The sequence below is a fragment of the Siphateles boraxobius genome, unplaced genomic scaffold, assembly GCF_051911475.1.
Source record: "Siphateles boraxobius isolate OS27281-9 unplaced genomic scaffold, OSU_SipBor_1 53, whole genome shotgun sequence".
Taxonomy (NCBI): Eukaryota; Metazoa; Chordata; class Actinopteri; order Cypriniformes; family Leuciscidae; genus Siphateles; species Siphateles boraxobius.
In genome coordinates this window covers 11605001-11630872 of record NW_027509175.1, presented here as the reverse complement: position 1 = coordinate 11630872, position 25872 = coordinate 11605001, and the positions used below count along the sequence as shown (strand labels likewise).

The 25872-nt window shown below is 39.5% G+C and overlaps 2 long non-coding RNA genes across 2 annotated transcripts in view; one reads left to right on the top strand and one right to left on the bottom strand.

Annotated features, from left to right (window-relative positions):
* Positions 1 to 25872, bottom strand: part of LOC143714286 (uncharacterized) — a 241646-nt gene that overhangs the window by 51755 nt on the left and 164019 nt on the right. The window lies entirely within an intron of this gene.
* On the top strand, positions 20453 to 23846 carry LOC143714040 (uncharacterized). The gene is made up of 3 exons (XR_013195389.1): positions 20453 to 20534; positions 20779 to 20878; positions 23747 to 23846. It is a non-coding gene; the product is annotated as an uncharacterized LOC143714040 (long non-coding RNA).

Genomic DNA, 25872 nt, shown 5'->3' with positions numbered 1-25872 from the left:
TTTCTGTTTGCCAGGGAAGCTTTTTTTACCTGTTGTCTGTTTCTTCTCTTAGGAAAGAAAAGAGGAAGCTATTTGACTTGTGGGTTTTCTGTTTCTATGTTGGGTTTTTCTCTCTCATCTCTCTATCTTTCATCCCCCCTGCCGTGATGTTGGATAGCCGGCCGGAGAAATGCTGAGGTTGCGTTAGTCACTTGTTAGCTTGCGGCTTATTTTCTAGCTTCACATCCAATGTCAAAAAAATCAAGTTAGAAGATGCATATTTATGCAAATGTGCATCTAAGTGGCGCCTTCAAGTTAAAGGGTTTATTTTGATCTGTTTATTTTTTATTTTTTATTCTCAAGTCATGCACACACAGATGGTTTTCTAGATCCATTGCATTGTAAGTCAAGACTCTGGGGGGTCTGTTAAATATTCCTGGAATCCATAAAACCATAAGAACTTTTTAAAGAAAAAGTATGTCTGCAAGCTCGAAACAATATCAGGTTAAATAATAAATGTGCCGTGAAATGTGCTCTAATTACTAGGGCAGGCAAATGAATATTACAGGATTAATTTGAAGTTATTAATTTTTGATGTAGGTGTGCAACCTATAACAACCTTTTTTTTTTATCTTGACTCCTAAGCCCCTCCTACCTTAGCAATTGTTGTCACTTGTTATATTATCAGACACGTGTCAACACAGTCTCATGACAGTGCGTATCTATACCATGAATGTTATTTCTCGTGTTTATACGCCAAAAATGGTTTTTGCGTGTATGTGCTACGCACTGAAATCCCCTTGGGTCGGATTAGGGGAAGGGGGGGCGGGGGTTGCGTACGTATTACACGCCATAAAGTGCGTATCATATGCACGCACAAACTGCGTATCATAGACACGCAAAAACTCTTTTAGGTGTATAAATAGCACGAGAAATAATATTGGTTGTATTGATACGCACTTTCATGAGATCGGGCTCCAATGTAAGTCATGTGTGTCCTGTAGTCTTTCCCCCACAAATGATCCAACAAACAAACAAATAAATAAATAAACAAACACCCTGCAGGACACCATCAGTACAGCATGAAAAAGGCAATGTTGTAGCTTGCAATTCTTGATTATATACATCCTTTCAGTAAAATACCTTCTTCAGCATTTACAGAAAATATCCCAAAATGTGGATAATATTTTCCATTATTATTATTTTTTTACATCATAACTAAATGGCTAGGTAGGCACTTCCCTTTCGAAGGGAACTCAACAATACGTCAACGACGCTATGGGGAACGCCTCAGGCGTGACAGGTGTCTGAAATCACTATCAAATCACGTCAATCATATTGACCGGCGACAGCCCGTGAATCATTAGCGTGAATGATTAACGTGCGACCTGGAAGTATAAAAGGGCGCCTTGCAAACATGACAAATCATCTCATCGTCTTCAGGGACTGTCTGTTTGAAAACGCTATTCAATGAAACGGTAAGAAAATTAAATGTACAGCACACGAGTGTGCTTTTCTTGCCTGGGAGAAGAGCGCGCACGGGAGATTCTCGAGGGAATCCTCTGTGTGAACTGTGAGCGTTTTTCTCTTAAAACGCTCGCTCTCGTCTGGCCCTCTTCTCGAGTGAAGGGGGTTCAACGTCTGGTTCTCATGGTCCCGCTCGTGCCGAGGCAGAGCGGCGACTTGCATCATGGGCTTCCAGATAGAGCTCGTCGATCATCTTGAGAGTGCTGTAAACCTCTCAGATGATTCGACGGCTGACGAGGGCGAACTGCAGGTCGAGGTCAGGACGAGCAGGAGATGGCTGAGGAGGTTTATAATCAGGTAGATCCTGAACCCTCTCAGCCACCCTGCCCCGTGTATGCAGGTCTGGTGGATGTTGTGCAGCGCGCCGCCAACAGGCTGTAGCTGCCATGGCGACGCGCTAGAGGAGAGACCGCTCGCGGTAGGCTCGGCGATCGGTTTCTCCCCGGCCATACACCACCAGCTCAGGTGAGCCTTCCATTCCTTCCTGATCTTCACACGGAGATCGAGAGGGCATGGAAGAGCCCATGCTCTGCCCGTATTCACTGACATCAGCGGGTTAATTTCGCTGATGTTGATGGGATCGCAGAGCATGGGTATGTGTCGATGCCGCCCATTTGACGAGTCGTTTGCAAACTATCTCGTGTCTGGGCAGGCGTCGACACTGAGAGCTCCAACTCTGCCATCCAAACCGCTAAAGACAACAGCGCGTTTGAATGGCAGAGCATACACGGCAGCAGTTCAGGCTGGTGCTTCCCTGCACACCATGGCGGTGCTGCAGGCATACCGGGCCGACCTGCTGCAGGATCTCGACCAGGGGGCAGGGTTGTCCCCTAAGGCAGTTACTGAGCCGCGCCGAATCACGGCTCTTGCGCTCCGGGCCACCAAACAAACTGCTGCCACGATCAGTCGGTCGATGGCGGCGATGGTGGCCACGGAGAGACAGCTTTGGTTAAACCTGGCCGACGTTGAGGAGAAAGAGAAGGCCTTTCTCCTCGATTCGTCGGTTTCGCCCTCTGAACTCTTTGGCCCCGCCGTGGAGGCGGGGCTTGGGAAGTTCAGGGAGGCGAAGGCACGCTCAGCTGCTTTTAGGAAAAAACCTACATACCGCTGAGATCCGGTTCCACGCCCAGGCAGGCGGGAGGGCCTGGCCCTTCACGATCTGAGGACCGTAGACAGGGCCAGAGAGCCAGTGTCGCCTCTCGTGCGCCCCCTCTGTGGAGGAACAGGGCGCAGGAAAGGCGTGACTCCCGCTAGAAGAGGGATCTGAGGGAGGTTATCCAGCACAAGCGCATACAGCGTCGCTGATGGATAATCTCCCCGGAGGGCTTCATTAAAAAGAGAATCCAGCCCTCTCCTCTCTTCTGACTCCCCAGACGTTCATTACATCAGGCCTGGCGCTGGGCCTATGATAAGAACGATGTTCCAATGGCCCGCCTAGGCTTGGTTAGTAGAAACGCCTCTTTCAGGCATGTAAAGTGGGGGACCCCAGGTTCATAAAGAACTATCTGGCGAGTCTTCACTCCGCACGCCGCAGGTGAGCTGTCTGGTCTTTTCAAGAGTAAATTTTTGTGAATAAAATTTCCGAAATGTATCTCTCTACAGACCTCGTTCCCTGTATAGAGTCATGGGGTCATGTCAAGGTAATAAGGTAAGAGAACTTTATTGGATTATCAGGGCCCTGAAGTTCCCCGTTAGGTGGCCAGAACGGTAACTGTGTTAGCCTTCGGGCTGCTAGCCACCTCAGGGTAGAGTGGTTGGTCTCTCTCTTTAAATTGTTTTACTTAGAGTGTTGACTGACGCTAGAGCTTCAGATAGATCTTATGTCCGGCCCACAGGTCCGTTTGACTTCTTCCTGAGTATGTCGCCCCTTGAGCTCTGTTTGGGTTTTCATTAGGCTGAGCGATTCTGCAGCCCTTTGTATGGAATAATACAGACTATATTCTTTAGTAAGGCTGTGGCTCCTCCGAGCCCTCAGATAGATCTATGCTTGCAGGCTGGCCCTTACCAGGGCCGCCTCTGTAGCTGGCCTAGGCTGTGCCAGGGATAATAGAGGCGCTCTCCTAAAAATTTTAGCATTTCTTCCTCTGACCCTTCACTGTGTGAATGTTGGTTTCTAGCATCCCTGTATAAACAGCCTCCTCCCGTGGGAGTCGTTAGGCCAAGGCCCGCCCCCTTCTCTGCATTCTGGGGTGACTAGAGTAATGCAGCGTGGTGCTGAGGATGGTTTGTAAGGACATGGTAGGCCTCAAACAGGCCTCCGTGGTATATATGTCTTTATTGAGCAGGGTTAGGCCGTCTTTCGCTTCACGAAGAAGACTGGGTTTCCTGCCCGACCCTGCCATGCAGAACTGGCCTACGGATTTAGGCCGCCAGTTTAGGCTTCACTCACCTCGCTGAGCTACTGCTCGAGCGCTAGGTTGTAGGTGGTTGGCTTTCATTCAAGCCCCACTCCCCTAGGTTGGGCACAGATACATTTCTGTCACCCCTAGAGCCGCTGGCAGGCCCGCACCCTGGTAACCTCAGGGTGAGGTGTGAGTATTCCCCTGTGATACAGGGTAGGTCTGAGCACTTCACTCCCAGTTCTGTTTTATCCCACCTCGCACCACTATGGCTCGGGTCGAGTATGAAGTAAGCTTCACTTCTTCCTTGGTCGAAGTACGCTCCCCTGAAGCCAGAGCATTGCCCTGAGCTGACGCCCATGCATAGATGGTAGGCCCCTGGCTAACTGGGGCCTCCGTTGAGGCAGAGTGGCGTATGTTGTACTCCCCTTGTTTTAAGGGTGCTAGCTTTCTTGCGGAGTACACTGCCATGGGCAATGTGATTAGGCACCAGGATGCTGTAGGCGCTGTGTAAACAGTTTTTCTGCCAACGAAGGCTGCGCCATTAGGTAGTAGGCCTCAGCAGGCCTCCTTGATTGGACAGCCCCCCAGAGGGCACTGTAGGCCAGCTCACTTTACGTGGTTGGCCTTGGTGGTTCGGGCAGTTGACTCACTGATGGGTAGTAGGCCTTAAACAGGCCTCCTCGGAGGTGAGTCCCAACATTGTGGGACATACCTTATAGCGCTACTGGAAGCCCATTAGTGAATTATGCTGTGTAGTATGGTTTCCAACAGTGTACTTTATGGCAGAATATGACTTGCTATTAGCTAGTAGGCCCGACCAGGCCTCCCTGATAGGCGAGTCCCCAGCTGGCTGGCCTTAGCAGGCCACCTTATACTTTCACCCGGACTCAGGGCTCAAAGCTACCAGTGGTTATCAGGTAGTAGGCCACTCAGGCCTCCCTGAAGGTGAATTCCCACTTAAGATGGTTATCGGGTAGTAGGCCTCACCCGGCCGCCCTGAAGGCGAATTCCCACTTACGTTGGCTATCAGGTAGTAGGCCTCTCTGGGCCTCCCTGAATGTGAGCTCCCAAATATTGTGGCTGTCAGGTAGCAGGCCGCTCTGGGCCTCCCTGGATGTGGGCTCCCAAATATTTTGGCTGTCAGGTAGTAGGCCTCACCAGGCCTCCCTGAAGGTGAGTTCCCCACATGCTGTGATTATCAGGTAGTAGGCTCCTCCAGGCCTCCTTGAATGAGAACGGTCAGGTAGTAGGCCTCACCAGGCCTCCCTGAAGGTGAGTTCCCACAGATAGTGGTGACCAGGTAGTAGGCCTCACCAGGCCTCCCTGAAGGTGAGCTCCCCACATACTGTGGTTGTAAGGTAGCAGGCCTCACCGGGCCTCCCTGAAGGAGGAGTTCCCACGTACTGTGGTTATCAGGTAGTAGGCCTCTCTTGGCCTCCCTGAAGGTGAGCATCTCACATACTGGGGTTATCAGGTAGTAGGCTCCTCCAGGCCTCCTTGATTGAGAACAGTCAGGTAGTAGGCCTCACCAGGCCTCCCTGAAGGTGAGTTCCCACAGTTTGTGGTTACCAGGTAGTAGGCCTCTCCAGGCCTCCCTGAAGGTGAGCTCCCCACATACTGTGGTCGTAGGGTAGCAGGCCTCACCGGGCCTCCCTGAAGGTGAGTTCCCACGTACTGTGGTTATCAGGTAGTAGGCCTCACGTGCCTCCCTAAAGGATCAGGTAGTAGGCCTCTCCGGGCCTCCCTGTAACGCTCCCTAGTGGTGCTGGGTTTATGAAGCTAGTGGTCTCTTGCTATCAGTTTCAGCTAGCCTTAATAGGCAGCTGCTGAAGGCGAGCTTGCGCCCTGGCTCGCTAAAGTGTTCATTCTCTGCTAAAGGTTCCCTCCCGGAACCTTTTCTGCCTACAGCTTGGTTTGCCTACCAGGCAGACCTTGTGCTCCCCTCACGAGGGTCTCTATGAGCATGCGGCTTCCTGAGTCTGGTCAGACGGTCGTAGGCCTCTCGTGAGGCCTCCCAGTTAGATCAGCCCTTAGGCCTTCACAGGCCTCCTCAGTGTTTTGAAACACAGACACTGGGTTGATCCGTGGATCGAGTAGAGAAACTCCCCTCGCTAGCAAGGGTCGGAAAGCACTATGCTGAGTCATACTCTCCGGGATATCCCGTCTCTGAGATCCGGGCCGAGTGGTTCACTGCCAGCTTCGCAGTCCCTCGGGTTGGATGCCTTACTTAAGGCATTTGTCCAGAGGCTCTGTCTTCAGACAGACAGGATTTGGCCTGACGAAGTGTCTATGTACTGGCGCCAGGTCAGGCCGTCCTGGTGGCATTTCGGGGTGAGTACGTTCCCCTGAATAGTGACTGGCTGGGGTTCCCTTGGGTTCCCTAGCCACATTCCCTAGAAGGGACCCCTTCTAATTGGAAGCTGAGGTTCCAGGCCCGGAGCCGGCCCAGGTAGACCTTTCATTTAACCATGTTTATGAAGGTTTTTCTGTGAGGCTGTAGCTTGGGCTATGACCGTAGGGAATGCTGTCACTGACAGCACAGTGTGACCTGAGGGTGAGTGGTTCTAGCGTTTCATTTGAAGTTGCTGGTTCTGACAGTTGTCACTGCCACTTGGCATGCACTCCCCTTAGCATGGCGGCGTTGGTATATCGTTCCCCATAGCGTCGTTGACGTATTGTTGAGTTCCCTTCGAAAGGGAACGTCTCAGGTTACGACTGTAACCTATGTTCCCTGAGAACAGGGAACGAGACAATACGTCTCCCTGCCATGCCGCGGTGCTTGCCTACCGTACAGTCCCTTCAGACGATAAGGTGATTTGTCATGTTTGCAAGGCGCCCTTTTATACTTCCAGGTCGCACGTTAATCATTCACGCTAATGATTCACGGGCTGTCGCCGGTCAATATGATTGACGTGATTTGATAGTGATTTCAGACACCTGTCACGCCTGAGGCGTTCCCCATAGCGTCGTTGACGTATTGTCTCGTTCCCTGTTCTCAGGGAACATAGGTTACAGTCGTAACCTGAAACGTTTTTTTTCATAATTGAATTTCATTACTTCATTTCATAATTTAATTTAATTTAATTTAACTTAATTTAATTTTATTTTATTATCATTATTTTCTTTGCTGATATGTTCTATTGCAACAAGAAGTTGAAACGGGTTTTAAAAAATAATATGTGCATTGTGAATCTCTAATCTGTAACTAAACTCTAAAAACCTCCCACACCAAACTCATTTAGTTCAAAATAATTTCCTGTGATAATGTTCTTTATATTGTGTTAATATACAGATCTGCCGTGGAGTTTGAGCATGATTTCAGGGATATACATGACAATTTTCACAAGGGCATATGCCTGTGAATGCATATGCGAGCACTCCCACACTTGCTACGGTAAGTAAATTCTAAGCCAGAGTGTAATAGTCTGCCTTTCACTAACTACCCTGAGTGGTGCATGTCATACTTGCCATTCCTTCTCCATGTTGTCATGGCAACTGACTATGCATATAGACATGCCCATTAAATAATGTACCTACTAAAAGGATTTCAAATCTAAGAAAAGATTAAAAGAAAACAACGGTCTGGAACAAAGCAGCAGGGTGGCGTTTCTCCCAAGTCTGCAGCAATTTAAAGATGATCTTAATCTCTGCATCATTGTTTGTGCAAGACGTTTGGACTATTGTCTCTTTTCTGTCTTGGGGCTCAAAGTGGATGCAGCATATGTGCGGATCATGTTCATATAGTGCAGCAGTTGGGTTCCGGAGATAAACATCCCAATTATTTCTCCATAAACAACAGATGTATCTTTTAGGTTGGCATGTTAGTTAAAGATCTGGGCTGTTTGCTAGGAACCAAATTTCAAACCTCATGCCCTTCAGTTACAAACAAGCAATGTGCATATTCTTTATAAAAATGAAGATATTTATATCAATGTCTTTGGTTTATGTCAAGCATGTCTCATGCTTCTCATGCATGTAAGTTTTAATGGTTGCTCTCAGTTATAAAGCCATGCAATGGCCACATACGATTGTTAATGAGCACATCTTCTTGTATAGAACATACTGCAAAAGAGACTCTTGTGATGTAAGATGTATACCAAATTTGTATGTGCAGCTAAATTTAGAAACAGGCAAAGAGAATAATTTGTTGATTTGTACATGAAATATTGTTTATGAATCAATCACTTATAATATTCACATCCACAGGCTCTTGTCTGTTCAGTGTCCTGTTAAATATTGAGATAATACCGGATAGACCATTAATCTACAGGGCAATGTGGCTTTTAGTTAACAACTCGACGGGATGCAGTGGGAAATCTGCATCTTATCAGCATATGTTAATTAACTAGTTCCATTCAGACAGCAGTTAAACACACTAATTTGCTCTCCTCGGTTAAATCAGCAGCAAATCAAGCGGCACAGAGAGTCACGCCGAGTCTGGCAGCCGCCATTAGCAAGGCAGCGCTTCACGTTCGAGTCACGTGGTCAATTTTAATGGTTCAAAAATGCTGAAAATGATTCCCTCTTGTGCTAATCTCTCATATGGGGCCCAGTTCAGATTTTTAAATCTTTATGTACCTTTGTACAGTATGTGTTCATAAACATGTTGTTTTGTTGTCCAAAAGCTCAGAAAAATAAATGATTTCAAATAAATTCTGCTTTTTTGAACTTTATATTTATCGAATAATCCTGATTTTTTTTTTTTTTTTAAATTAAGATTCCATAAAAATGTGAAGCAGCATGACTGTTTTCAACATTGATAATAATAAGAAATGCTTCTTGAGCATCAAATAAGCATATTAGAATGATTTCTGAAGGATCATGTGACACTGAAGACTGGAGTAATGACGCTGAAAATCCAGCTTTGCATCACATGAATAAATCACATTTACCATAAAGAGACATGGTGATGGAAAAAAAATGAGATTGGAGGTAAAAATTACTTGTCAATGGTTTTGCGTTCGAAATGCAATGTTGCTCTGGGGAACCCACAGCATTTGCAAGACAACACAAAAGCATTGGCAAGTAATTTTCCCTCCCATCTCATATCATTTTCCTCCAACGTATCCCTTTAGGAGCTCCGTATCAAATAGAAAACATTTTTTTAAATTGTAATAATATTTCACAGTAGTACTGTTTTTAATGTATCTTGATCAAATAAGGCACTGAAATTTAAACTTAATGATTCTTTTGTGTCTTGGTTTTAATGAATAGTGTTTAAATATAAACACACAAAAATTATAAAATTGTTTGTTTAGATTAATGTGTTGCATAAGGCTATGGAAATGAATCATACATTTAAATTGAGCTGAAAGCCTCCTCATTATTAGAAACTCACCACAATTCAGCTGTCCTTAAACTTTTTAAATGCCATTATGCATTCAAAATAAATGTAAAATAATAAAATAAATAAATAAGCAATTAAAGGGTGTTTAGGAAAGCCAAGCAGAATGCAAAGTTATCGCAAGAGTAGTCAAGCATGTGAGCTTACGGTGGTAATCCAAAAGAAAAATGGGCTGCGTTCAATCCTCTTGTCTAGTCATGCTAACGTGTGCTGTGCTGCTGGATAAAGTAGGGAAACAGAGATTTGAGGGAATGGTAATTAAAGCCACGTTCTTTCAGAGCAGCTTTCTGAGATACGGTAAATGGCACGATTTGTAACTCACAGTCAGAATCCAGAGGCGTTCTCTCTCAGATGACAGTCAGCATGATATATTATGCATTCACAAACTGAAGAAAATACACTTTCAGTCACAAGTTTGGACACAGTTGACTGAACGTGTTTCTTATGATTGTAAAAAAAAAAAAAAATGCTTGGAATTAGTGTTATAGACAAATGTATTTTGTGTCGTCATATGACTTTATTTTTACAAAACTAAAATTGTAATCGGATTAAGCAGCCAACAAGTGTCCATCATAAATATTAAAGAAAATGTGCAACAAATCGTAACTTTAAAAGGCCTGTCACTTGGGCAGTGCTCTTAAAAGGACCACTTTTACATTATCTACCGCTAAAAGGTGCATTTTAATACATTACAGTAGTAATATGTAAACTGAAAAAAAAAAAAAAAAAAAAAAAATGAATGCACATCTGTATACTGTGTCCAGTGTAGACAGTGTCAGTGTTTATAATGGGTTCTATGGGCTTTTGACACAGCACTCAAATCCAGTGTAGGATGGCAGCTGTTAACCGACTGAATGCCAGTGGGCGGAGCTTATGGTGCGATGATGTATAACTATTCGTTGATGTCTTGCTCTGAAGGATATATGCAAATGTATTTGCCTGTGTTACGTCACAGATCCCGCAATATCAAAACAAGCTTTTTTTTTTGTTGGAGCGTCTTTGTTTATAATGAGGAGAATATTTTAAGCTATGAAACTGTCTTGCAGAAAGTTTTAATGGTACAAAGACGCCTTATTTGTAAAAACAAAAATCAAGGTAAATTTGATTTCCCATGTCATGACCACTTAATACAGCTTCATATCACAAGTTGACTAAACATACAATTTTAAGGCAGCACAACACTTACTTTTTTACTCTTTTAAAGTTTAAAAAACAACTTTTTGTTCTTTTTTTTGTATACATTGGAACTTGTACGGGTAAATAAAGTACAACAATGTAATTTTAAGGGTATTGCGCAGTTACAGGCTGCTTTACACCTATAGGGACATGGTAATGACATCATGGTAATGCTTATGGATAAATATCTCCAGCATTTCCTTTTTAAGCCTGTGCTGACCAGATGTTTAACATGCACATGCATCTTCTACACTATTCCTAGATTCCCATGTTGTCCAAACGCAGTAAGCTCTCAAACTCTTGTGGTTCAGACTCTTTCTCCACGATTTCAGCCTTTCATCCTCAACGCCCCCGACCTGCAGTCTTCTACCCCGGGTCAGTGATGGGCCCCTACGGAATTTAATTTCCCTCCAGTCAGCTCCAATCTTTGCTCAACACAATGTGGTGGAGTCAGCTCACATGCCCTCCTCAAAGCCTGGAAACGCCATGGAAATGTGTTATCGAAATATGAAAAGAGTGAAAGAGCGGTGCAGAAGGAGAGAATGGCTGCTATGTTCCAGACCCACCAACTGTCTTGACAGTGAAATTATGTGAAAAACCATATAGGACCATCAGAGAAAACCAGTGAGTTTCCATGTGGAAGTCTTAATTTTTCGGTTAGAAGTCTGAAGTCTCAAAAGAAACTGAAGTCTATTTTAGCACCATTAAGATTATGTGATATTAGTTTAACTTCACATTAATTGTTTTCCCCCCATTCATTTATTTGCATTTACCCCCAAAATAGATAAAGTAATGCATTTGGCCGTTGTTTTTTTTTTCTTTTCTTTTTTTTCTATAATGTAATTATTATTATATGTATGTATTAATTCATTTATTTTGCTAAATTTAAGGTAATACAAAAGATCCAACCGAGATAAACAGTACCATAAGGGTAGTTAACATTAAACACTGGTAACAGAAGCTGAAGGTGACATATACAGCATTGTGTTGATTGTTTTATAATTATTATGCACCACATGTTAATGACCACATTAATTGAGAGAGTTCATGGAATATTTGCATTTTTATCAACTCATTTGTCACAGCGCTGGACTATTTCAAATGAGCTAATGAGGCAAAAATGCTAATAAAACCGTTAAAACAGCTGTAGTGAATATAGACTTTTACCTTTTTACATTTATGCATACACATTTTAACCTACATTTTCATTATGGCAATGCATCCTGACAATTGAAACTTTTTTGCTTGCTTTTTTGTTTTTATAAATTATTCTTATTAGATTGTTTTTATTTGTTTGTCTGTTTAAATGACCTTTAAGCAAATGACACAATTTTATAATGCATAAATGAAATAAAACAAAACAGTACCATAATGTATACATATATATATTTTTTTAAATAATATGTTTTACATTATATTCATGGATAATGACAAATTATTCAATTAATTTATTCATGTATTGCATTAAATAATTTATTTTAATTTTTTTACACAATGCTAGATATATATGATAAACGCAGACTCAAAACACAGATTCAAAAAATGTGAATTCTGTTTTTTGTTTCTCTTGACTTTATTGCAAAATATGTCTTGGACATGTTCTTGACAGGTTTTGTGACCTTTTAAGTAGATTACCCACAATATATAAAAGAATAATATGGCATTACATGTCTTTTAAAAATACATCAAAGTCAGTTCAGTGACGGGTTCTTGCTGGCGTTTCTTCAGGGTATGAAGCACTGCTCTCATGAGATGAATCTGTTAACTGCCTTTCATTTCTCTCTCTGGCTCTCATTCTTCCTTCCTATACAGCTCACATGCAAGACATCATAAAAAAAAAAGAAAAAAAAGAGAGACCTCAAATAAAGAGGGAATCAGACGATATTTCTCAGACTGTTTGATCATAGCTTCAGCCTTCTCTCTAATCCATTTCTTGTGCTGATGGTGCAGATGGCTAACAGGATGAAATCTCTATCCAGAAAAGAATTAATTCAATTCTGTGGCTTTTGTGCAATCCTGTACAACATCGCTCTCTTTCTCCCGTTCTTTTTGGTTATTATTTTCCCCAATCCATTGTGAGTGCGGCTCAAAGTAGTAATACAAACCCTATCAAACATATTTCATTGCACTTCTCTGCAAGCCAGCTGTAATATAGTAGTCATTTCAAGAAGCATAAAAGGTAAGTTTGCCATTTCACATCACCAAATTATAAAACGCCAATAAACAATGACACATTCAGCAGCCGATGACCCATTCCATCGCTCAGATTTCTCATTTACAAACCAATCAAACTGTAATATGTTTAGCATTCTACGATGAGTTTTATTTTTTCTTCATTGAGCAACACCTCTGCCATTGATTCATTGCGTCAATCCATCAAACAAAAAACCTCCGGAGATGAGTCATGTATCACAATATGTTCTTGTCAGTCATGTATTATGTTTGTGGGGAACTGGAGCATTGCGTATAGAATGAGTGGGATTATTTATTTTAATTTGGCATTCACTGACACTACTTAATCAACATATTTATGGTAGGACATTATGAGCATATTCAAAAATATTGTTCAGTTAAATGTTTGCATAGTAAATGCAATCTGACAGTTTTCTCAGTTCATTTCAGGTGTCTTTCTGGTTATTGAATCATCAATATGCAAGACGCAATATTGATTGTGGATTTGAGACAAACAAGATTTGAAATTAATTTAGCATCAAAACCTCTAGATTTCACAGAGCCGTTTAAAGCTCTAAATCTCACTAGACAGAATGTGTTTCCTTAAAAAGATGATCCAGTTTTGGTGATGCAATGACGCAATGACATAAAAAATGCAAATCCCTGCATGAAGCCATATTCATCAGAAATGAATGATTCAATACTTTTATAATAAAGAAATAAAAAAACAATACTTTTCAGGGCGAAACTGAAGATAAAATTTTGGTCACTGATGTGACCACTGGGATTAAACTGAGTGGATCAATAGATTGCCAGTATATTTAATAATGACAGGAGCCAATAACGTCCGAGACAATGCCTCCGCAATGCCACTTAACAACAATAACTGCAGATTTGCAAATGGAGCTAATTAAACCGAACACGTTCCCCTAAGACATCTTGTTGAACACCTGCTCGAAGAGACACAATCAGCACTTCTAGCTGTCGCTATTTCCCGCGACGTAACCCGTTGATCCCGGTAATTGTATAATGTGCTGATTCAAATCCTTTTGCCCGGTGGAATTCATTTTAGGATCAATCAATTATTTGTTAGTGGAGTACTTTGCTGAGCGGTTTATCCAGCGCAGATAGCCATCTTATCTCCATAAAGTTTATTTTACAGAATGGTGCATACAGTAGCAGATGGCCGTCATCAACTTGTATTATAACTGCAGGCACTTCAGAGTTTATTTTTTAGATTTTTTTTTTTTTTTTTTTTTTTTTTTGCAGCCATTTGTAGAATGGAACCATGAGACAAACTCCTGAGAGTGACCAATTTCCAATCAAAGGTAATTTGAAGAAAGTTTCTTGTGCTTATTTCAGAAGTGCTCACTGTTTGCTGGATATAAAGTATTAAATGGAGCAGGTGCAACATGCATATGGCAGTGCATTGTAATTAGTCAGTTGTATTTAGATGTTTATATGTAACCATTACATGCTGCAAAACTGTCAATGTCAAATCATCTATTAACCTCGATGTGACAGCACGTGTACCTCAGCGGAGCTGAGTTGGTTGTTGACATTCAGTGCCACGTGTCTTGTCTATTAAGTGTTGGAATGAAGACATCTGCTGAACTGTATGGGTCTTGGACTTGTTATAACACAATCTCTTGCTGCCAGCTGTTTTCATTTGCATTTTAATTTATGATGGAAAAAAGTAACTTCCAGTGAAGAGTAAATGTATACCCTTTGGCAACAGTTTGATATACATTGCATGATGCTGGATCAAAATCTAAGTGATATTTCATATTATTCTATTTTGTAAATATGTGATAATGAATGAGCGAATCTCACAAAACTTGAAAAATGTCTTGGTCATATTTCACCACCAAAAGAAAATAAGATTTGTATGGAAATAAATTCCATTTTGCTTAAAGTCACCTAAATGGACCCAGTTCTAGGACCATTACGATTTTTTTTTCTCCTTGTGACAATTTCATGATAACACATTTCGCCAGCCATTTTTTATTAATACATTTGATCTAAATAAATAAATCTCAATTATGTATTATTATTTGTATTATTATTCATCAGAGTAGTATTTGTTGTACTTCATTCAATTTGTGGATTTAAATTATGAAATCATTGTATTTTATTTAGCAAAGATACATAAAATTGTTCAAAAAGTCACAGTAAAGTGTTGCTGGAAGCCCAGGACACTAACCTCTACACTATGGAGCAGTGTGGACCCAAACTGCAGACAATTATAAGAGGCAGGACTTGAGGAAAACAAACAGTATTTACTTAATATCTGTCTTTAATATACAGAAATATATTCAAGCATAAATAGCAGGGCTGAAGAATATCCACAATGACTTGATGCAGGCAAAAAAGTCTAATAACATAAAGCAAAGTTCCCAAACAAGCAGGTCAAAAGATCTGGGTAAAAGTCTCTCAAGGTCATCCAAACATGGGTCAAAATAGAAGAGGGATACACAAAAGATCTGCCTAAACAAATTAAGTTCAAGAATGAGCAAAGATAAACAAATGCAGGCCTTATATATTAGGGGTGTCTCCGACTAAGGATTTTCATAGTGGAATCAGAATCGTAGAGTCTTCCCTATAGTCGACTAATAGTCGAATCGTGTGTGTGGGGTTGGGGAGGGGGCGGGGCTTTAACATTTTAAAGCCGCGATGTATAGAGCATCACAAAAAGATATAGAAAAAATGTAGAAAAACATTTCGGATCAATACAACTAAGAAATAACATAAATAACTGCAGAAAGGCCACACTGCAGACAGGATTTGCATTTCACATTCAAATCAAATTAAATCGCTAAATTGCCTGTGCGAGCAGGCTCTAAGTACCTGCAGAGCGCAACATCTATGCACCGAAAAATAATCAACAATTAATTTACAGAATTAAATTAGAACAGAATATACCTTTCTAAAAAAAAAAAAAAAAAAAAAAAAAAAATGAATCAAGTCACAAGATGCAGAACAAATGTGTGCAAAGTGCCTAAAGTGCAGGGGAACATATATTCAAAACACAAGCCACAGATAGTTAAATTAGATTACCCTGAGTGATCAATAAATAAAAATAAAAAATAAACATATTATTAAAATATCGAAAGTATAGCCAGAATGGTCAACACCGTTTTTTTTAACTGCAGAAACAGCAATAAACGCTGAACTCGAGTGACAGTTTATCTAAACATGTTCACAGCATCCAAAAATCAAATTAGAACCGGCTGAATTTTTTGGAAATCACTTGTACCCTGATTGAGAGAGAAAAAAATCTAGTCTTTCACTCTGTCTGTGTCTCTGTGTCCGTTTGAGTCTTTTCAAATTGTGTGCGTGGATAAAATACATTCTAAAACACTTAACATGAACGTTTAACGTTAAACGTTTAACGGCTTAATGTCCTAAGACAGTTATATCAAAAGATCAAATTGTATACACACCTTATTAATCAAGCATACTGTATAGCCTACAGAAAAGCAGATGAGCCCAGAATATGAACGCAACGCGTTTAATTAAACGCTAATTTTCCTCCCATTGAAAACCGTTATTATAAAGAAAACGCTTTACGTGACTTTCTATAGGAGGAACATGTTGGGTTCATATTCTGGGTTCATCTGCTTATCTGCACATTGTATGGTTTCTTAATGAGGTAGCTTACTATACATTAATTAAGCCATGTAAAAGTGCCAGGGACGTGCACAGGGGGGTTGCTCAGGTTGCCCGGGCAACTGCCCATATGCCCTTCTCGACTCAGGTTGCCCTTCCGAGAAAAAAATAATAAAAATCGTACAATGGCTGCAGAATTTCACATAGGCCTAGATACATTTTTTATTTATTTTTTTTAAATCGCAAAGCCTCATTCACTTCCATTCGTGCACCGAAAGTGAAAGTCAGTAAGGGAAGGGCAAACTGTTTACGTGGCTGCAGCGCTGCACGCGACCGGTGCGTAAGACCCCACAAATTACTTAAGGCCCCGCCTCCATCTCGTGTCATAGCGTGTCAATTAATGTGTACAACATACTTGACAAAATTAAGCGAAACTGTCCTTCTGGTCACGAAAAGATGAAGAAGAAAAAACCCATGAGAGTGAATTGCGGGAACAACAATCAGGTAAACTTGTGTTCTCTCCTCTCTAACCCAGCTAGCAGGGAACGTTCTCAGAACTTTGGCTAACATTCCCTACAAGTTTGGTTAATGTTTTAAAGAAAACATTTGAATGTAATGTTCTAAGAATGTTTTATGGATGTTTTATCATTTCAAATAATGTTCCTATAAGGTTAAATGTAAACTAAGATATAACGTTTTATCTGTAACATTTTGAGGATGTTTTGGGAATGTTGTTGAGATAACAGATAAGACAATGTTCTCAATAAAACATTGGCACAATGTTCCATAATAATAGGAGAGGAACATTATCATATCAACGTTCGCAAAATGTTTTGAGGATATCATTGAGGCCTGAGATGACAGTGTTTTTTATAAAACGTTCTTGTAATGTGACGTGTTAACAAAGCAAGAACATTATAACTGTAACATTTTCAGGATGTTTTGGGAATGTTGTTGAGATAACAGATAATACAATGTTCAAAATAAAACATTGGCACAATGTTCCATAATAACAGGAGAGGAACATTATCATATCAACGTTCGTACAATGTTTTGAGGATATCATTGAGGCCTGAGATGACGGAGTGTTTTTATAAAACGTTCTTGTAATGTGACGTGTTAACAAAGCAAGAACATTATAACTGTAACATTTTCAGGATGTTTTGGGAATGTTGTTGAGATAACAGATAAGACAATGTTCTCAATAAAACATTGGCACAATGTTCCATAATAACAGGAGAGGAACATTATTATATCAACGTTCGCAAAATGTTTTGAGGATATCATTGAGGCCTGAGATGACAGTGTTTTTTATAAAACGTTCTTGTAATGTGACGTGTTAGCAAAGCAAGAACGTTTTAAATGTAAAATTTTGAGGATGTTTTGGGAATGTTTTTGAGATAACAGATAATACAATGTTCAAAATAAAACATTGGCACAATGTTCCATAATAACAGAGGAGGAACATTATCATATCAACGTTCGCAAAATGTTTTGAGGATATCATTGAGGCCTGAGATGACGGAGTGTTTTTATAAAACGTTCTTGTAATGTGACGTGTTAACAAAGCAAGAACATTTTATATGTAACATTTTCAGGATGTTGTTGAGGTAAAAGTTTGTAGAATCATCTTTTATAAAACATTGACACAATGTCCCATAATAACAGAGGAGGAACATTATCAAATTAACGTTCGTAAAATGTTTTGAGGATATCATTGAGGCCTGAGATGACGGAGTGTTTTTTTATAAAACGTTCTTGTAATTTGAAGTGTTAACAAAGCAAGAACATCATAACTGTAACATTTTGAGGATGTTTTGGGAATGTTGTTGAGATAACAGATAATACAATGTTCTCAATAAAACATTGGTACAATGTTCCATAATAACAGAGGAGGAACATTATCATATCAACGTTCGCAAAATGTTTTGAGGATATCATTGAGGCCTGAGATGACGGAGTGTTTTTTATAAAACGTTCTTGTAATGTGAAGTGTTAACAAAGCAAGAACATTACAACTGTAACATTTTGAGGATGTTTTGGGAATGTTGTTGAGATAACAGATAAGACAATGTTCTCAATAAAACATTGGTACAATGTTCCATAATGACAGAGGAACATTATCAAATCAACGTTCGTAAAATGTTTTGACGATATTATTTAGTCCTGAGATGATAAAATGTTTTTAATAAAACATTCCTTTCAATTTACTTTTTAACATTTTGCATGAAACATTTTGAGGATTTTTTTAGGGATGTTGTTATCTTTTATAAATCATTAGCACAATAACAAAGGAGGAACATTATCAAAGCAACATTCATCAAATGTTTTGAGGACATTATTGGCCTGAGATGACAAAATCTCATAATATGATGAGTAACAAAAGCTCATAACATTTTAAGGATATTTTAGGGAAGCTGTTTAGGTAACAGATTGTAGAATTATTTTAACCTATAAAATATTGGCATAATGTTCCATATTAAAAGAGGAGATTATCAAAACAGCATTTGTAAAGTGTTTTGAGGATATTACTCTGAACTGTTTGAACTGTTGCACGAAATGTGTTTAGAAGAGACGAGAAGCTGATTGGGGGTCACTGTGGATCGACGTTTAAAACTACCAATCACAGCGTGATTTTCTCATGACGTAAGAACATTTGAAATCGACCAACAGCGCAAAGAAAGTAACGTTTTTGTTGAAGAAATCGGCGCAAAATGCCCGTTGTCTAAATTGACAAATTGCCAAACAACAGAACTCCTGGTCAACGGAAGAGCTCTTTCACAACTGTAAGTTTTTTTTTTTTGTGTGTATTTTTCAGTTTACATATAGCTTTCCAGTGGTTAAATTGGGCCGGGGCTCTCCGGGGCTCAGCCCCGGCACATAAGCCTGCTCGTTTGCAGTCAGTTGCCTACTGGAAATTATGTCACATACAATTTGATGAAAGTGATGCTTTTGAAAACATATTTCTGACAATAAATGAAAGATTTTTGAAATGGCATGTCTATTTTGTCTCGGCGGAGCTGAGATGAGAAAAATCGGAACACGGCCGTATTTTTGTTCAGCTGCTTAATCTCGTTGTCAGTCGACCATGATCGCGCACCGCTCGCGCATGCGCATCTGACACGGATAAATGTACGCAGCAATAATGAATGTTCCTGGGAGACCGTGGTTGCGCGGGATGTGGATGTTCCAGAAATGTCAAAAAAGTGCCCTGGCCTTGAATGACAAGGTAAGAAAAATAAGACTAAATCAAAATTAAATAACCAGGACTAGGTTGACCATGTGATTTTTCTCAGGAGATGTTTTGAGCATTTTACTTAAGATACCGGATTATCAGCAAACTGCCAAGAGAATTGCTAATTTAACGTTAGCTGGCTACTTAAAATAAACTAGCAATCTATTCAGTCAGCATATTTGTATTTGATCTGTGTGAATTACAGAAATGTAAGACTTGCTAGACCTAAGTTACTTTTAGCTACCAAGCTCTGTGGTTAATGAAAATTAAATCAAGCATTTTTTCTCCAACTTTCAGAGATAAATTGAAATGAGTGGAGCATATTCACCCAAGAAGAGGAAACTGACTTACTTCTTCAAAAGGTGGGGTGATATTCCAGACATGTTTAGCATGACTAGCTCTGTAACATGTTGGCAGTAGAGATGGGACAGTATGAAAATGACCAAAATTAAATTGTGTGTGTGTGTGTGTGTGTGTGTGTGTGTGTGTGTGTGTGTGTGTGTGTGTGTGTGTGTGTGTGTGTGTGTTGTCGTAGTAAAGAGAGAGAATGGGAGAAGGAAGTTTGTATGAGGTGGACCTGGTCACCACAGACCCAAATCTTCTCAGCTGTTGCTACTGTCATATGCTGCACTGTCTCTCCATGTGGCACATTATGTTTGGCACATTGTATGGGTCACTATATCATAACAAGGTATTACAACTTGTAATCAAGTGATGACTGATTAGCAGTAATGTAAATGCTAAATGTCCTAATACCTGTTGCAAAGTAAATGCTCTTAACCTTGCAGTTTTTCACATATCATGTAATACTCAATTTCTCCATTTCTTTGCACAAAACTCTCCAGAAAGTGCTATTTAATGGTTTATTTTTCAAAAAAAAATTCACGGGGGGGCATGCCCCCGGACCCCCCTAGGGAGAGCACCCCCACATAATAAATCCCAATTTAACCCCTGTAGCTTTCTCTTATCCTTGATATATGTCTTTCAGTGTTAGATTTTACTTTCTTAGAATTGTATGACAGTCGCATTAAATCTGAGTATATGTTACTTTTGAATAACAGCTAGATATGTTTTAATCCAGACTCCAAACTGCCTGTTTGAAGATGAATATAAAACCGATGACGCAATAAAGTCTCCATTTACAACAAAGGTAGCCTACTATAATATTGTGTTCTGTGTATATGAATACTCTATTTTTGCAACTTAAAAGTGTTAATCTTATTGTCTTTTGAAAGTAAAAGTTAATAATATTTCAGTAATTCATAAAGAGGTAATGGGAAAATTGGAAAAAGCATTCAGTCTAAAACGTTTTCAGTCTTTTGTGTTTCTAGCAAATATTGTATGTGCTTGTAATATCGTTGTATGTTGACAGACCATGTTTTAAAATATTTCAGGTAATTACTCTGGGGCTGATGGTCAATGTAAAGGACACAATCTGTCAAACATAAACCTGCAGAGGTGAATGGATATGGGAGCTAAAGAGCCTTGTAACTGGTAGGTGGTTTTGTAACTTGTTGTAAATCTTCACAGAATTACCTTTATATTATAATACAGATTATAGTAATCTTGTTCAAATGTTAGGAAATAATTATGTTGGTTTAAGAAAGCCAACATATTGTTAACCTATTTGAACTAAATATTATTATTATTATTATTTTTCTGAGACAAAAATTTTCAACTCTTAACTCCTAGAGCTTTAGTGCTAAAAGCACCTAACACAGACCATAAATGATCTCATCCAAGACATCCAAAAATGAGAATTAGCCCATGATTTACTCACCCTCAAGTCATCCTTGGTGCATATGACATTCTTCTTTCAGACGAATACAATCGGAGTTATATTAAAAAATGTCCTGGCTCTTCCGAGCTTTATAATGGCAGTGAATGGCCGTTTCTGTTTTAAGTCTAAAAAAGTGCATCCATCCATGATAAAAGTAATCCACACGGCTCTGGCGGGGTTATAAAGGCCTTTTGAAGCGAAGTAGTGCTGAGCGGTATACCGGTTCATACCGGAAACCGGTGTATATTTTTGTTATGATATTAATTTTTAATATATAGCCATACCGATGTATTTAATTACACAACGTTCGGAACGACATTACGCCACGCGACACTGTTTCAGACGGAACCTTTACAATGTTGCACTTCTAAGCAGCGACTGCAAGGCGAGAGTAAACAGCAGTGCTCTGGTGTTACGTTACAGGGAAGATGGATGCTGCAGAACTATGGCGTTATTTTCCTGTCAAATGTCGAGAGCGCATTATTGTAGCTTGAAAGTACATTAATATAATGCGCGAGCGCGAATATCTCTGCTCACGCGCGGAATATAATGTGCCGCGCTCTCAGATACACGCTGCTCACGTAAAGGCCTGTTCACACCGGGACGAATTTCGCGTGCGATATTCGGCAGCGTTTAACGCCTCGTGACTAAACAATGGGCGCCAATGTGAGTGTGCACACCGACGCGTAAAACGCCACGCGTAAAAGCGTCATTTTTTTTAAAACGCCTCGGGTTCGTTTTTTTGGTTTGACGCGCCGCGTCAAAAACTATCCGACCAATGAGATTGGCGCTTTTGCTCACGTGTCTGGAGCTTCTGAAGTTACAGTAAAACACAACTTGGGGGCGCTCAAACACAAAACGGTCTTGCCGAGCACACATACGTAATGGCGAAGAAGATATACAGCGTCTACTACACCAAAGCAGAGAATGTCTAATGACCAAAACGCCCGTCTACGGACATTCTCTTATTAGACATTATTATTATTAGACTTATTAGACATTCTCTGACTACACTCTGCCGGGAAGAAATAAGACGAGGAAGATGCAAGGCCAGATGAATGTAGAGCTGCTGGTCTTGTTGGTGTCTTTATAAAGAGACACCAACGAGAATAAAGAACTATATGACAAATGCGACAAACTTGCTCTCTTCTTCTGAGTGACAAGCGCGTGTCAGAAGCACTTTGTGGACCGGGGTATTTCTGTTTTACATTAAGCGCCATCTAATGTCAGGGAATAAATTTGCATGTTCACTCGGCTCATCGTCAGCGAAAATCGCTTGGGTGTGAACACAAAAAACGCGTTGAAAAACGCTGACGAATAACGCGAGCCGATATTCGTCCCGGTGTGTACGAGGCTTTAGAATAGGTCTATTTTCTCTGGACTCGCTCAGAGAATCCTGCACTTAAAACGTGTTCAGTGCAATTGAGAATCTCTACTCTTCCCCAGCTGACAATTTTAGGTTATAAGAACGTTTTCATAACGTTCCCATTAAGTTATAAAAACGTTATTTCTGAATGTTATAGGAACATTCAAAACGTCCCGTTTTTCAGACGTTGTATTAACGTTATTTCTTGGTTATTATAAGAACTTTATTCAAAACATTATAAGAACGTTCAATTCTCCCGTTATATAAACGTTGTATTAACGTTATTTCCTGGTTACAAGAACGTTGTTAGAACGTTAAGAAATAACAATTTTAGGTTATACTGGGCGCTATTCTATTCTACAATATTCACTAATGACAGTAAAATAGACCATCCTAAGTCAATTTACTGCAGTAATTCCTCTCTCAACCAGTAGAAAATGCTTTGTTTGAACACCTGATTATGCATGAGAAAAAAAAAAACGTCATAAACCGGAAAACCGGCATCATTTTGAAAAAAAAAACGTGATATAAATTTTTGGTCAAACCGCCCAGCACTAAAGCGAAGCGATGCGTTTGTGTAAGAAAAATATCCATATTTAAAACTTTATTGACTAAAATAACTAGCTTTAAAATAACTAGCTTAGCATATATTTCTTTCTGCTTTTGAAGTAACTAAAACGTACAGCTTCACTAATAGCAAAGAGATGCTGCACTTACAGGTATGATTAATTCACTCTAGAAATAGTTCTATCGCCAATACATTCAAATGCAGTGTTACTTTATCTGTATCTGATTTAAAACAAGCAGAAATCTGTAAGAAATGTAACGATCCATAGACAATATAAGCGCTGTTAAGTCAGAGCAATAGCCTCGTGGGCAGCGCTGTGCCATGCTGGAGCTGTGCTCACGGCGACCTGTGTTCCAGTCCTGGTTCGAGGTTCAGGCTTCTCAAGCCAACATCAACGTTTGTTCACATAATTTAGCCTCTAGTTGTGTTATTAATATGGATTAAGTATATGTTTTAAATTACAGAAACAAAAAAGATACTCATAAGGTATCATATTTATACTTTCAATAAATTAGTCTTTACATAATTTCTGATTACTAATTAGGCTGGCTAATTTTGAAAGTTTTCAATGTCAATATTGCTTGTGATCTTAATATGTATGTATTTGTATTCTTTCTGTTTACACTGTTGCATGATCTTCTTTTATAGGCTATGAGGAAAAACCCTACCATGCACACAGATAATAGAGTTCACTGCTGCTAACTGGGAGAGCAGCTGGACAACTAGAAGAGAGAACAGTAGAACACATATTAATACAGATGACTGTATTATTCTTCTGCAAGAACCAAGACTAGCAAAGACTGATGATGAGCGCTCTGAGCAAACACTGCAGTCAAGACGCATGATTGCACATTGGACTTTACTGATTTCTTCATTTAATGTTGGGCATTTACTGTATGCAGAACTTCTAATAATTTATGTGGATGCCATTTATAAACCTGTTAGATTCTGATGTTTTAGTTTTGAGATTAATAAAATTGTAGGTTTTAACAATGTTATAGCTATTAGCTAAGCATTTTTTTTGTTAAAGAGGACATTTTGGGAACAAAAATAAAACTTCCCGCTAAAAACTTTATAAGAATGTTAGGGGATGTAATGTTCTAAAAATGTTATGATTAAACCTTTATAGAAGGTCATCACAAAACATTTTTAGAGTGTTCTTAGAGAATGTTATGCCATCTTTTAAGAGAACATTCTGGGAACAAAAATAAAACTACCCGCTAAAAATGTTATAAGAACATTAGGGAATAATGTTCTAACAATGTTAGCATTAAACATTTTTAGAATGTTTTTAGAGAATGTTATCCGATCTTTTAAGAACATTCTTGGAACAGAAAGAAAACTACCCGCTGAAAATGTTATAAGAACATTAGGGAATAATATTCCAACAATGTTAGCATTAAACATATTTAGAATGTTTTTAAAGAATGTTATTAGAACTTTTAAGAGAACATTCTGGGAACAAAAAGAAAACTACCCGCTGAAAATGTTATAAGAACATTAGCGAATAATGTTCTAACAATGTTAGCATTAAACATATTTAGAATGTTTTTAAAGAATGTTATTAAAACGTTTAAGAGAACATTCTGGGAACAAAAAGAAAACTACCCGCTGAAAATGTTATAAGAACATTAGCGAATAATGTTCTAACAATGTTAGCATTAAACATATTTAGAATGTTTTTAGAGAATGTTATCCTAGCTTTTAGGAGAACATTCTGGGAATCAAAATAAAACTACCCGCTGAAAACATTATTAGAACACTGCATGGTAATGTTCTCAGAACATTTTTAGAACAAAAAATTTCTAGCTGGGAAGTTTGATGTCAGCAAAGTTTGATGTTTTTCGGTCTTGCTAACCTAGCTGGGCAGGCAGTGCATCTCTTGCATCACTTTGTGCCTGACAAAAGTGTGAGTAAAATAAAAAAAATTATTACGTTTGTTTTTGATAAACGACAAAGTGCAACGGTGTTTGTTTACTGCAGCTCGGAAAACATAACCGCGTCGCGTGTGTTATCGTGCGTTCATATGCGCGTGCACGAAATAAAACTCGCATTTTTCAAGCAGAAATGTGGAGACCAGACATACTGTACAATACATGCACGTGAATGATGGCACTCCCAATCAAAGTCACATTTATAAAACAAGAAACTGATTATCTAGTCTCAGTGTAGTTAAAAACTCTAAACAACTGCACTAATTATGCAAGATAGAAAGCAATGTATTGACAATTTGACATTGATTGACTATTGGTTTATAGGCTATATTGAATTTAAAATGTTGATTAGCTGGACATACTGGTCAATATGGATGCACATCCCTCAGTAAATAATAACCATAAATGAAGAATTGCTTCAACATGCATAATAATAAATAAATAAAAATCATACTGATGCCGAAAATACCCAGGCTGTATGGAGAACCAATGTTAATCCCAAAAGCCAAAGCTCAGGGTTATAATTTATTATTTTCTTCTTATTTATGTTTACGTTAATATTCACTTGTTATGTTAACATTCTATAGAAAATACTCTATTCAATAAATATTGTTTGTTTGAACCTCATTCTGTTCTATATTGTTGTACTTATTCTTTGACTGTTTTGTTTCAAGGAGGGAGGATTGTATTGGGAGCACTGAAGTGTCAGGTGTGATTGTGTGGCAATGGCAAATGGTTTACATAGCTCACGGCGTCACAGGTCAGGTAGAGGGCCCCTTTTGCTTAGGGCCCCTGGGGGAGTTCAGGATCGGCCCTGGGTTTAGCAGTCGATTCTGTTGC